We start from the raw sequence: 14,529 nt of genomic DNA on the forward strand, positions 1-14,529 counted from the left end.
CAGGGGCGGGGACAGCGTCAGCGAGGCCCTAGTCAAAATAGAAAAAATATACCCAAGCTATGGTTGGTGGCGTCGTAACATTTGTTGCTCGGAGAGGTGAGCTAGCCTAGCCACACCATGCATACTTCCCTCACTTCCCAGCTCATAGCAAACTAACCTTCTCCTTTCTTCATGACTGCGCAGCCACCACAATCGGTTTCAGATCTTGCCATGCAGGCCTCTTGCTCTCCTCCACCGGTCCATGTTTCAGTGTTCTCTTCCCAGAGACGCTGTCCACCTAAGCACATATGTCTCCATTTTGTTTCTGCAACCCAGCTTTTATCTCCTGTAAGAGTAGGAATCTCTGATTATACTGGCACATTTTAGCAAACTGCCATCTTTTTTCGGTGTCGACTGCAAACATGCTTTATCTGTCTGCAGGGAGGCCTTTTGTTGGGAGTGAACAAAATATCCTTAGGGGTTGGCTCCTTGCTCCTGTTTTTGACAGCGTTGTTGCCTATTTCAGACTTTTGCTTCCAATTTGATGGCACTCCTTCCTATTCTTGTGTTTGTCCCACCTGGGAGCATTTCAGACTCAAAGGGACTTATTATGACTTTGGTGGTCTTGGAGTGGGGCCTCCACACTGCCGCCTCACTCTGAGACCACCAAAACCATAAACAACCACCCCCTAGAGTGCAACTTATTTTTACTTTGGAGGGCAATTCTTTGGTGGTCCCACAGCGGTGCCTTTGCAAAAACCACTGCAATGGAAGTGTCAAAAGTAGTTTCAGCATGGCATGTAATGTAATGTAAACGGAGCTTGCATAGCGCAACTGCTACTCCACAGAGTACCCTGGCGCTCAGTATCTGACATTTGTCGGACCCAGAGGCAGACACTGGAAAGTTAGTTAATAGAGAAGAGCCAAGATTTCAGCCTCTTCCTAAATAGAGTGGTAGGGGTAAGGTAAGACATCTTACTTCCAGTGGAAGTTTATTGCCTTATAGCCCACCGTAGCACGCTATACCAGCTATTAAAGGCCCGAGCCGAAGACGAGGGACTTTAACAAAGGAGCAGGACTTTAATAGTCGGTATAGCCTGGCTACGAAGGGCTATAAGGCTATTAGCACGTTCTGCCACTAGAGGGCTCCCTGAAGCCTTTGTTCACAGCCACGGCTGTGAACAAAGAAACATTGGAATGTTGGACCTCCACGTTTATACTAGCCACTATAAGCCCGGAGCACTCCATTGTTTTCAATGGAGCTACCAACATTCCAATGTTCTAATATTCCATATAAATGGTCCCAAGAATGAAAAAGACCTGCCTCCTGTTCTGGATTTACAAATCCCGGTATACAGAGTGACTACCGTGAGGAAGTTCAGAGCACACTCGCTTAAGATTGGACCTCAAACACTATTGCCTTCCACACCAGGAGCGCACTCTTGGCTCTACTTGTCACAAGATCTCAGATTTAGGACTTCACCTTACAGAGTCTTCTTATCCCATGACCACGTTTCTACTAGGCGGAGAATAACCGATCCTGCAACATGACTTACATTTCGATATTCTTTTACCAATTTCCAGTGATTAGCCCAGCCGGGTTGGAATGATCACCGGCATCGCGATTACAAAGCTGCTTATGTCAACTTTCAGCCATGATGAGTCGTGGAATTAACTTCCGAACACGACGAAACAAGGGTTGGCTGGTTTCTGTTTGCCATACGGGAACTGAATAAAAAGAACAAAAGAATACAACATTTATATGACTACTAATCAATGCTTTGTATATTTTTTCGAATGTACTGAATACTACAAGAAAAAAGTTTATTTTACCTTTATGTGTGCCTAGGTTTAGACACTTAATTTGTATATTGTGAGGGAGTCTCCCACACAACACTGAGGGGTTATAGGACTTATTCCCCTTTCCTAGTAGCACCATATGACTTTGCTTGCTTTTTTACATTTGCGTGACATAGCAGCACGCCTATAAATCCTTGGCTTCTAAATACCCGCTTTTGTAAAATTACCTAATAAAACCAACCACCTCCACCAGTGCCGTTTCTGCACTACAACTGGGGCGAAAGCGAGATTGGCTAGAATTTAGCAGGTCGTTGCTTTCCAGATACTGGGGTAACTGCTGATTCACATTTTTTTCCAACACTTTGCTGAGGGCCAGGAGAAGAGAGATAGGCCTGCCGTTAGACAGATTTGTGACAGACACCTGAGATTTTTTTTGCAGAGGTGCGATTTTAACATGTTTCCATGACTTGGGAACAATAGTTGAGGAGAGTGAGGTGTTCATGAGCTGGTTAGCATTAAGATCAATATCCTCTGCTCCCATGACCAGAAGATGTATGGGGCATGGGCCAGATGGTGAGTCAGATTTAAGGCTTCCGATAGCGTGAAGAGACTCTGCCAAGTAGATTGGATCAAAACTATTCAGAGATGATGTTAGAGTAGAAGTTTGAGTAGGTTGGTGACTAGTATCCAGTCTCTCCTCTCTCAATCCTGAGGGGTGAAGACTGGATACTACTGTTGGAGATTTTCTCCAGGAAATGGTTGGCCAATTGTTCACACCTTTTTATGGGGGGCAATTGCTGGCCAGTGCATGCTACTGGGAAAGACTTAACAATTTTAAAAACGTATCTAGATTTATTACCAGCTTTTGAAATTCTAGTTTCAATGTGAAGTTGTTTCTCAGATTTAATTTCTCTTTGATACATTTTTAGAGCAAGCTTATACCTATTTTTGGCAATCAGGCACTATGACTTCCTCTATTTCCTCTCAAGGTGCTTGCATGCTAATTTGGCCTCTTTCAAAGAGTTCGAGTATCATGGACTAGAGGGTATGGTTCGACATGGCTGTCACGTCCTTTATGGGGCTAGGGCATGCTGGGAGTATAACTAAAATGGTCCCGATTAATCATGGCAACCCCTCCTCCTCTACTGATCCTACGATCCTCTGCACAAACTTTGTAACCCTTCTGGATTGCAGAACACATATCTGGGCCAGAGCGGTCCTTTAGCCATGTTTCTGTTATGAATAGGGCATCTAATGTATCCTCACATACCAATTGAAAGACATAATGAGCATGTTTAGGCAGCGGGCGAGCGTTAATAACTGCTGCCGAAAGAAAAAAGACCTGTTTGGCTCTTACTTCCGATGACCGGTAAAAGTCCATGTCAAGGTCATCTGTGTATGTTTGATAACTACATTGCGTACATCTTGTTTCAGAGAAGAATGAAGAGTGAAAAATTAGGGGTACCCAGGCATGTAAAGAGGTTAGTATGCATAATTGATGTGAGGTGTAGGAAAAGTTACCTTTACCTTCGGGTAACCTTTGGCGCTGGATGCTTCCGGGACGCTGACGGGCGCAGACTGGCTTGCCTTTAGCATGGTCTGTCAAGTCCATGACCTGCAGGAACTGAGGGTGCTTGCACACAGAGGGGCACAACATGTGCCCCCTGCAGGCACCTCATGGCGCAGAGGCACAAGGGGGCCCTTCAGGGCACCCTTTGTTTCCTCACCACCACACTTTTCATGGCAGTCGCACTGCCATGAAAAGTGAGGGGTGAGGAAACTCCGAATGTGCTTGGTGGTGCTGCAGCAACACCCCAGCATTTTAAGAGCCTCAGACAACTTCATCAAGGGAACTTTTCAAAATTGCTGACTCACTATGCTCTCTTCAACTTCCTGACCCTGTGGTCAGCTCTCAGGACCTCTGTAATAACATCTCCGACTTCTTTCACAACAAAATTCTTGATATCCATACTGCCTTGGAGGTACAAAGGCGTTCCCTGGACAGGGATATTCCTTCTGCCATTTCTAACCTAGATTCCATGGGCGAAGGCTCTTCCAAACAATTTGAACAATTCCCTTTACTGTCTTTGGAAGGACTGAATCTCCTACTTGATAGGACTAAATCCTCCTCCCCCATGGACCCCCTGCCGCTAAAAACTTTGAAGGAGTGCAGGAACAGTATTCTTCCACCTTTGCTGGAGGTTATGAATAGTGCCATCACTCAGGGTTCCTTTCCTTCTGTTTGGAAGAAGGCGACTGTGAGGCCCCTTTTAAAGAAACCCTCTCTGAACCCTGGCATTCTTAAAAACTTTAGGCCCATCTCTCTGCTTCCGGCGCCTGCGAAAATACTGGAGTCACACCTTAACCTACATCTCTCCACTTTTCTAGAAACCAATGAGTACTTGGACTGCACCCAGCACGGATTCAGAAAATGTCACAGCACTGAATCCGCTCTCACTGTGGTTGCAGATAACATCCGTCGAAAAGTGGACAGAGGCCAAACTACCATACTGGTCCTATTAGATCTCACAGCCGCATTTGACACCCTGTCTCCCGCCATTTTAACATCTCGGCTTAGGGAGGCAGGGGTCTCTGGGCCGGCTCTGAATCTTCTTAACTCCTTTCTCACGGGTAGAGAACAGAGAGTAAAGCTTGGAGACTTTCTTTCCCCTGCTAAGTCGTTGCAATGTGGGGTGCCACAGGGGTCGGCCCTTAGTCCGACCCTGTTTAACATCTATGTGACCCCCCTTGCTAGACTAGTAAGATCGCAGGGGATGGAGGTGGTATCCTACGCCGATGACACCCAGATCATGGTGTCTCTGGCCCATTCCTCTGATCGTTTGTCTGCCATTAGCTTTAGATCATGCATGCAGCATGTAGCGGATTGGATGATCATCAACTCCCTAAAGCTAAATGGCGATAAGACAGAGGTCTTGGTTTTTGGGAAGGATCAAGATGCTTGGTCGAATGAGTGGTGGCCTCTGTCTCTTGGTATCTGCCCCACCCCCTCCCAATCAGCCAGAAATCTTGGTGTGATCTTTGACACCTCACTCTCCATGAAGCTCCAAGTAAATAGGACGGTGGCCACATGTTGGGGTGTGATCAGGATCCTGAATAGGATCCGTCACTATCTCTCTCTCCAGGCCCGCAAGCAGATTGCAGTCGCTCTTGTAGGCTCAAGGCTTGATTACTGCAACTCTTTGTATGCGGAGTCCAACAAGGGTCTTATTCATCAACTGCAAATAGTGCAGAATGCGGCAGCACGTTTTGTGTTGGCCCTTCCCTTAGCATCCTCTGCTACGACTGCCAGGAGAGACCTTCACTGGCTCCCTGTTCAGTATAGAGTCTTCTTTAAGATTTTATGTCTCACATACAGAGCGCTCAGGGCAGGTCCGGATGATTCTCTTGGGTCTCTGCTTTCACATTATACCCCAACTAGATCCTTACGATCTGCTGGTCTGTCCCAATTGGTAGTGCCGCGTATACGGCTAGCCACATGGGGAGCAAGAGCCTTTTCTGTAGTGGCCCCTAAGCTTTGGAACTCTCTTCCAACTGAGGTTAAAGTACTTCCTTCAATTGATCTCTTTAAAAAAGCCCTGAAGACCTGGTACTTTATCAAAGCTTATCAGTGATGGACTGTTGGGTTGATCTGCTAGCTGTGTCATTTGTTTTAGGCGCCTTGACGCCCATTGGGCTAAGTATGCGCATGATAAGACCTACATCATTCATTCATTCAATCAACTGAGCCACAGCCATGGATCGTGGATCCCTGGTGGCAGCAGCGGTCCAGTGGCGGTCCAACCGCCACAGTTGTAATGCAGTCAGCGGACCGCCATTCTGGCGGTCCACAGACCGCCACCATGGGTTTGGCGGTCCATTGGACCACCAAACTCATAAAAACGGTCATATGGTTCTGATTGGAATGCTTGTATCCTTTCACTGCAGACTTGAGGTGAAATTGTAATTTTCTATTGAGCATTCCATTGGAGTATGTATTTGTATTTCTTTTCTACCCCATTACCTCTTTCCCCTTTGCACTTTTTCTCTTCCTATGTCCCTCACCCTGTTACCTATAAAATCTCCTCTGTAATTATTTAATATCTTTTCCCTGGGCTTGGAAACCACCAAGTGCTGTTGAGATTCTAGGTTCAGTTATTTTTGATTTTTCTAGCACTTTACTTTGCCAAACAAGCGCTGTGTTTTACCATGTTAAAATGCCAGTTGATTCACGACAAATTAGCACACTTGTCATGACACAACCATCGTGAGGCATGCGCGCGCAGTAAGTCCATTTTCGAATGGGTTTTCCTAAATAGAAAAACCTTAACTTCTGGCCAGTTCATTTGGTATAAAACCTGCACCAGTGCCTCGCATGTGGAACTTAGGTGTGATAATGGACCGAGCCCAGACCCTGAAGGACCAGTTAAATTCAGTAGCTCAGTCGTGCGTGTTCCGGTTCCATACATTGCAAATAATTAATCTTTTTTTTATTTACATTCAACGTGAGGAATTTTATTTAATTCATATCCACCAGGTTAGATTATTGTAACACCATCTACCTGGAATGATCCATTTGAACGTTAAATAGGCTGCAACTTGTCCAGAACTGCAAAGCTACGTTAGCATTGGCTCTGGAAGTCCAAGATCATGTTTCCCACGTGCTGGCTTCCCTTCAATGATTCCTATGATTTAGGATGTTGTTTTTAAATCACTGCGTGTGGTGCACAAGGCAATGTGTGGGAATGTTGTGAGTTGGTGGTTCCTGTTACCAGGCAGATTTAATTGGTACCTTCCTCTTTGGTGATGGAGATCAAATGTTCAAGCTCTTCTGCAGGGGCTGCGCTTCTTTCAGTGGTTTCCATGTTCCCATAGGGGTCAAATATTTTCCACAGCTGAAGCACAAAGATAGACCAGTCACATGCTGAAAATAAGAAATGAATCAATCCTTTTAAAATTCAGGAAGGACCTAAACACCTGGTTCTTTCGAGACCCATGAACCACTTTCAGACTGGTTTGGCTTTACAATGTCGGTTATTGTTTTGTATTGGTGGGCTAGCGCCAGCATAGTCCCGTGGCTTGGTAGTGGCGCTTTACGAATACTGAAACATAAGATACCACAACATTGAGTCGTAGTCACAATCCTGGTAGCCAGCAACTACATGTTTACAAATATAATCCTAACACTGCACTCTTGCCAGATTGGACCAATGTTTTCTCCCATTTCTGGGCACGTGAGCAGTTTGCAAGTGAGTCTAGTCTGGCCTAAGGTGAAAACTCAGGATAGGAGGCAGATGCAAGCTGGCAGATATCAAAGTTTGTAGATAGTGTTATGGATTGTCAGACCTTACAACAGTCACAACGTATGCCATTCGACTACTGACCCACCTTACAGCGGTGTAAACCCTATTATGGAAGAAATAACTCCTTGATAATGACCTTCACTTCGAAGGCTGGTATTGCAATGTCATCCTTGACTATTCTAGGACCCAAGAGTAGTCACCTGAGTTCAGTCGTGTTACCGTACATGGGATGGGCTCTATTGTTAGTTACTGAAATCTAACGTGCCTTCGAGTAGGAATGTGTGCATAAATGCTGCGTGACTGGTTAGACAAGGATTTCTCGGGTGACTGTATCATGGTAGCTTTATGTTCTCGTCCTTGTCTGTGCATAGACATAGCATCATTTTCTGGCACTTCCCGTCACGGGGGGCATTGAAGGTCTTTGTTAAAAATGTTGTTCTGGAAACTCGAAGTTGCTCTCTCGTGAAGCATGCTTGCTTCTTGCACTTTGAGTGCTGCTCGGCATTACCGTCATAACGGAGAGTTATCCAATTTAGGACCTAGGGGACTGGGATCAGTAAATTGTGTATGTATTAATATACCCCCTATACCATGAATATTGAACATTTATAGAGAAGAAACGTAGCACCTTAGTTTCTTCAGTCGTCAATTTATGACGGCAATAGCGTTTTGTTCATTTTAGATGGCGTACACTGACATTACCATGTGTCGAGTCTTAACACAATGATATTACCCCCGAATCAAGCGCAGACAAGAATGTGCGTACAGCTGAATATCATTCTTCATTGATATACAAAGAACCACTTGGGTGCAATTTGTAAAGCAAGCTCATACACACAATAACAGACATATCCAGGATATATACATACAAAATCTTTGTCAAATCAAAAAATCAAAACCGACAATAGTATCCTGTAATGTAACAACATTAAACATGTACTGTGTTAAATCAATTCAAAAAGCAAGAGCTGACGTCAGTGTCCTGTAGTGTAACAAGGAAAAAAGTTACAAGTAATTAGCTATGGGTACATGATTTAACCCTCAGTAGTGTAATCCAAATGGAACTATGTAGCCCTTTCTTTCGTGGCCGAAGATCATTAGCTAATTCTGGGAAATGTCACTGCTCACATCGCTGTTTTGGTGACATAATTCATTTTCTTTTTAGTTATAGTTATAGTAAACTCCTGGCGCATGAGTATGTACACCGATGCGTTTCGACCTTCCTGTGGGGCCTGAATCTTTTTAATGACTGCCAGGGCCTTCACATTCAATGGATGAAAAGATGTGGGCGCTGGAATACTGAACGTCTCAGGATGTTTCTTTAAATTTGATGATTGATCCCAAATTCTGCCATTAGGGTACTAGTCCTCTTGTGTAACCCTGTCCTGCGAGAAGATTACTCTGTCTGTTCGACTGTGGTCAGTCTGCATTACTGAGCATTGACCCCATTGCATGCATCTCACCCTACACTGGCACAATGAGCAGCTGCAGAGAAATCCCAAAACACATTGTAAACCATGGCTCACCTCTATGCAACTGCAGGGCCTGCTCTCTTCCCACACATCTCCCACAGAGCTGTGGGCCTAGCACCTACACTGGAACACGCCTAGCACTGCAAACTCATAAAGCAGAAACCGTTAAATGCTTCCAGATATTCAAGCATAATCCAAACCAAGACGGGTGCTGTAGAACACAAGGCCACACCTACCCTTAACCATACCCTGTCTTTCTGCAATCTCACTACCGACAGCTTCAGCTGGTTGTGGCAGGCACACAGCTATCAATTCTTAAACATCTACCTAGAGTGGACTTGGGGTCTACTCCTTGCTCATGATTCAGTGGATTTCTCTGCTATAATTTGCCTGCTATAAAAGTCATTTAATGACTTTCCTCCCTATCCTTGCTGGCCTATTTTGTTCCCATCATATGTTGATTAAATGTGTTGTGTCTTCCTTTTATTACTCATTGGCAGTGACTAGCCCTTCCTTCTTCTCCTATGCTTGAATCTGCTTACCCACTCAGCCATATCCCTTCCTCTGCACCTTGGCTCAACTTTACTCCTTCTCTTTCTTCTGGCCCTGACCCTCTCCTTTTGCCCTCTACCCCACTTTCTGCGCCCCCATACCATCCTCCCCTGACTTCTCTAGGACTCTCTCTCTCTCTCTCATCATTGCTCACTACGACAGCCCACCCTTCCCCTCCCTCTTATGACTCCCTTTTCTTCATACCCATTTTTGCCCACTCTGTTTTTCTCACCTAAACTCATTTTTCATCCCCCGTTGGGTCTCTCTGTATCTCTCTCTCTCTCTCTTTGATGTCTTTCTCTTTCATTGCCAAACCATCCATTTTTCCTTCATCCCCCACTGTTCTCTTTCTCTTTTTCTCCCCTTGCTCATTTTGCACCTCTTCTCGAATTCAACTAAGAACAAACATTGATTTACAAAGATAGAGCGATTGGCTTTGTCATTGCCTGTTATTAATTAAATAGAACATCTGCTAAAATATCTTGCTAGTATTGTGCAAATATGCCATTACTAAAGACAGTGCCCACCTATTGCTTGAAGTGATTCTCTAACCATCAGTAACTCACTTGTCTATTGGCTAATGGAATATATGATCTCATCAATTTTTGTATTATGTTGGGAATATATGGAGAGTGTAGGCCTGTGTTTTTGCGGGTCGTTCTAGGATTTGAGAAGGGGTAGGACAAAGTCCCTCAATATTGCTCTTGGGACCCCTGTGCCCTCGCAGGCGGTCGCTCCCTCCTCGCTGCTGCTGCTCGCCTGCCTGCCTACCTGCTGCTCTGCCGCTCGCTCGCCTGCCTGAGGTCTCAGCTGCTGCCTGGCCGCTCCCTGATCGCCGAGACCTCTGCTCACCTCCCCCACGCCGCTGCCCTCCGCTTCTTCCTGGGCTCGCCTTCTGCCCGCAGCTTGCCGCCTCTGCCCCCGCTCCTCACCGGCCCGGTCACCTCCGTGATTCCCGCCGCTGACCCGTAGCTCCGCCTCCCCTGCTCTCCCATTGGACCTCCCGCCTCCCGGCCGACCCTCCCTCACGGCCCCTACTTATGGCGCCCCCTCAGCGACCGCGCAGCGGACGCGCGCAGCGGGAGCGCCGACTGAGCGCCGAAGGTGCGCCAAAGGTAAGCCCGTCTGCGCCTGGCCCGCGCCCAGTGCCAGGACCCCTGGCCCCCACCGTCGGAAGCCGACCCGACGAATCTACGACGCCACCGAACTCATCGCACTCAACACTGACAGGACCCCGGGCTGCTACCAAGCCACACCGAGACGCACCCACGGACCCTTCAGCTGCCACTCCTGCAAGTTCACCTGCAACCGGACCCAAGCCACACCAGCACCCACCAAGCCGAACACCAGCAGCACCCACCTGAAGTGCATCCTGCTCAACACCCGCTCCGTCCACAGACACGCCGTCGAGCTCTGGAACCTGCTCGACACCACAACCCCAGACGTCGCATTCCTCACGGAAACCTGGATGAACGCCTCCTCAGCGCCCGACATCGCCACCGCCATCCCGGACGGCTACAAGATCATCCGGAGGGACCGCGTCAACCAGACAGGAGGAGGCATCGCCATCATCCACAGGAACACCATCCGCATCACGACCAACACCGACGACACCCTCGCACCCGCCGAACACCTGCACTTCCAGATCCACATCAACCCCAAGACAACCCTCAGAGGCACCCTCATCTACAGACCCCCGGGACCACGCACACAATTCAGCGAAGACATCGCCGACTTCATCAGCCCGCACGCACTCCTCTCCGCTGACTACATCCTCCTCGGGGACCTCAACTTCCACCTGGAGAACAACAACGACCGCAACACCACCACCCTGCTGGACAACCTCGCCAACCTCGGACTCAAGCAACTGGTAACCACCCCCACCCACTATGCCGGACACACACTCGACCCCGTCTTCTCATCCAGCAAGGACATCGCCTTCAGCCACGCCACGGGACTCCACTGGACGGACCACAGCTGCGTCCACTTCAGCTTCAAAAGGACCACGCTCCACCATCACCAACAACAGGTCCTCCGCAGAAGCTGGAACAAGATCACAGCCTACCAGCTCGCGTCTTCCCTGAGCAAGAAGCCTCCCACCAGCACAACGAACCCCAGCCAAGCCGCCACCAACCTCATGAAATGGATCAGCGACTGCGCAGACGACCTCGCCCCTCTGAAGACCCCACCGAGCAGACCCGGCAGCAAGAAAGCCCCATGGTTTAACGACGAACTCAAGAGCTCCAAGAAGAACTGCAGAGCACTCGAGAAAACCTGGCGCAGAGACCCAACACCGGACAACATGACTGCCCTCAAGCTCGCCACCCGAAAACACCACCAACTGATCCACGCCACCAAGAAAACCGCATTCAAGGAACGACTGGACAACAACGCGCACAACAGCAAGGAACTCTTCAACATCGTGAAAGAGCTCTCCAACCCCAACGCCGGAAACAACGACATCACCCCATCGCAAGACCTCTGCAACTCCCTCGCCTCCTACTTCCACAACAAGATCGCGGACATCCACAACAGCTTCAGCACTCAACCGACGCACGCCACGACCGAACCACCGCCCCCCACCACCACCCTCCGCGCCTGGACTCCGATCAGCACCGAAGACACCATCCGCACGATGAACTCCATCCACTCCGGATCTCCGACAGACCCCTGCCCTCACCACGTCTTCAACAAGGCCGACACTGTCATCGCACCCCACCTGCGGGACATCATCAACACCTCCTTCGACACCGCCACCTTCCCGGAGAGCTGGAAGCACGCCGAACTCAGAGCTCTACTCAAGAAACCATCAGCCGACCCCACCGACCTCAAGAACTACCGCCCCATCTCGCTGCTCCCGTTTCCGGCTAAAGTCATGGAGAAGACTGTCAACAAGCAACTGGCTGCCTTCCTTGAGACGAACGGCTCCCTCGACCTCTCGCAGTCTGGCTTCCGGGCCAACCACAGCACCGAGACCGCCCTGATCGCAGCTACCGATGACATCCGAGCCCTGCTCGACAACGGAGAAACGGCGGCCCTCATCCTCCTGGACCTCTCCGCGGCCTTCGACACCGTCTGCCACCGTACCCTAGTACAGCGCCTCAGCAACGTCGGAATCCAGGAGAAGGCACTGGAGTGGATCATCTCCTTCCTCGCCGGAAGGACACAGAGAGTCCGCCTCCCCCCGTTCAGATCGGAGGCCGCCAAAGTCATCTGCGGCGTTCCTCAAGGCTCCTCGCTCAGCCCAACACTCTTCAACGTCTACATGAGCCCCCTCGCAGCCATCGCACGCCAGCACAACTTCAACATCATCTCCTACGCCGATGACACCCAGCTGATCCTCTCCCTCACCAACGACCCCACCACCGCCAGAGCCAACCTGCACGAAGGGATGACAAACGTGGCCAAATGGATGACGAACAGCCGCCTGAAACTGAACTCAGACAAAACGGAAGTCCTCATCCTAGGATCCTCACCCTCCGCCTGGGACGACTCCTGGTGGCCCCCCGCCCTGGGCAGCGCACCCAAACCAACAGACCACGCACGCAACCTGGGCTTCATCCTGGACTCCTCCCTCTCCATGACCAGACAAGTCAACGCCGTCTCCTCGTCGTGCTTCAACATCCTGCGCATGCTACGCAAGAACTTCCGATGGATCCCCTCCGAGACCAGGAAGACGGTCACCCAGGCCCTCGTCACCAGCTGTCTGGACTACGGCAACTCCCTCTACGCCGGAACCACCGCCAAACTCCAGAAGAGACTCCAGCGGATCCAGAACACCTCAGCACGACTCATCCTGGACATCCCCCGCCGCAGCCACATCTCCGGACACCTGAGAGACCTGCACTGGCTCCCGGTCAACAAGAGAATCACCTTCCGGCTCCTCACCCACGCACACAAAGCCCTACACAACCAAGGCCCAGGATACCTCAACAGCCGCCTCAACTTCTACGCTCCCAAACGCCAGCTTCGATCGACCAGCCACGCCCTCGCCACCGTCCCCCGCATCCGAAGAGCCACCACAGGAGGAAGGTCCTTTTCCTACCTGGCCGCCAAGACTTGGAACTCCCTTCCGACCCGCCTCCGCCTGACCCAGGACCACCTCGCCTTCAGGAAGCAGCTCAAGACCTGGCTGTTCGAACAGTAGCGGACCCCCCCCCCAGCGCCTTGAGACCCTCCGGGTGAGTAGCGCGCTATATAAATGCTTTGATTGATTGGTTGTGTAGGCCTAGAGAGGGTACAAGCAAGATCACAGGGATTGATTTTGAGGTGTGTGTTAAGCAGACCCACTGGAATTATGCGATTAGCCGCATTTACCACATAATCCGCCATCTGTTGCATAATCTGCAGATATTAACATAAAAAACATTCTAGCTCAAACAGATCAAAAGTTACCAAAAAATGTACCACCACCCAGTTTTGCAATTGGGACTTTGACCCAGAGCAAGATCCAGCAAGATAAAGAAAGGGAGAAAAAAGAAAAGAGGAGGAAGAGAAAGATAGGACAACAGTGATAAAAGGGAGAAAGCAGAGGTGGAAAATAACCCACTAGAGCTGTAGGTGTAGAGTGATGGCAGACAAAAGGAGGAAAGGTATCAAAACATTATGGGCCAGATGTACGACCAATAATTTTGCGACTTGCAAATTGTGTCACAATAGCAACTAACAATTTGCGAGTCGCAAAATGAGATGTACAACAGTGTGTTCAACATTGTTTGCGGTTCCCATTGGGGTCGCAAATTCCGAGGCTCATGAATATTAATGAGCCTCTTGCAATTTACGAGCCCATTGGGAATGACAGGCCCTCCCAGGGATGGTGGCCCGCTGAGCCACCATGTTTGGGATTGCTTTTAAATAAAGCAGCTTTTCTTTTAATGCAGACCTTTTTCCTTAAGGGAAAAGGGGCTGCATTTAAAAAAAATAAAAATTAACGTTTTCGTTAAATTTTTTTTACTGGGCAGGCAGGGGTCCCCGGGACCACTGCCTGGACTTAAATCATTTTTGGGGAGCCAGTCAAAAAGTGGAAGGGGTACATGTCGAAGTTCAAAGTATTTTCTCAATATCTATTGTCACATGACCTAATCACGCGTTGTTGGTGGGAGTGCACTCTCAAGCATTTAAAAACACTACATTTTCACTGTGACCGATATGTGATCATGGGCTACTGAGCCCGAAATGCATCACTGCGGGAACTTGGCTGAATAAAAGAAACATCTTGCCTTATTGAAGTGGTCGTCTCCTTCTTCACCGGTTTGAAAACCTGGAGGTGGTTTGGAGTATTATTCTTTGGATATATATACATATATATACATATTTATATATATATATTTTCCACTGAAAAAAAACATAGGTTTCAGGGGTGTTATAGTTAGCTGGACATTTCACTTGTACAAAACCATTGAAATTCATCCGTTATAGTTAGTTGT

This window comes from Lissotriton helveticus, chromosome 7, assembly GCF_964261635.1.
Source record: "Lissotriton helveticus chromosome 7, aLisHel1.1, whole genome shotgun sequence".
Classification (NCBI taxonomy): Eukaryota; Metazoa; Chordata; class Amphibia; order Caudata; family Salamandridae; genus Lissotriton; species Lissotriton helveticus.